A 700-nucleotide genomic window follows, 5' to 3' on the forward strand; every position below is an offset into this window, starting at 1 on the left:
TCTCTAGGTGGGAGAACTTAGGCGAGTACTGGACTGCAGCTAAGCCCCCGAGTGGGAGGTTTGCTCTCACTCGGTAGGATTTTTTCAAAATTAGGCGAGTGTCTGACTGCAGCTAAGTCTCTAGGTCGGAGAACTTAGGCGAGTACTGGACTGTAGCTAAGCCCCCGAGTGGGAGGATTGCTCTCCACTCGGTAGGATTTTTTCAAATTTAGCCGAGTGCCTAACTGCAGCTAAGTCTCTAGGTGGGAGAACTTAGGCGAGTACTGGACTGCAGCTAAGCCCTCGAGTGGGAGGATTGCTCTCCACTCGGTAGGATTTTTTCAAACTTAGGCGAGTGCTGGAGTGCAGCTAAGCCCCCGAGTGGGAGAACTTAGGTGATTACTGGACTGCAGCTAAGGTTTGCTCTCCACTCGGTAGGATTTTTAAACACTTAGGCGAGCACTTGGCTAGAGCTAAGCCCCCGAGTGGGAGGTTTGCTCTCACTCGGTAGGATTTTTAAACACTTAGGCGAGCACTGGGCTGCAGCTAAGCCCCCGAGTGGGAGGTTTCCTCTCACTCGGTAGGATTTTTTCAAACTTAGGCGAGTGCCTGACTGCAGCTAAGTCTCTAGGTGGGAGAACTTAGGCGAGTACTGGACTGCAGCTAAGCCCCCGAGTGGGAGGATTGCTCTCCACTCGGTAGGATTTTTTCAAACTTAGGC

Source organism: Triticum dicoccoides, chromosome 2A (assembly GCF_002162155.2).
Source record: "Triticum dicoccoides isolate Atlit2015 ecotype Zavitan chromosome 2A, WEW_v2.0, whole genome shotgun sequence".
NCBI classification, from domain to species: Eukaryota; Viridiplantae; Streptophyta; class Magnoliopsida; order Poales; family Poaceae; genus Triticum; species Triticum dicoccoides.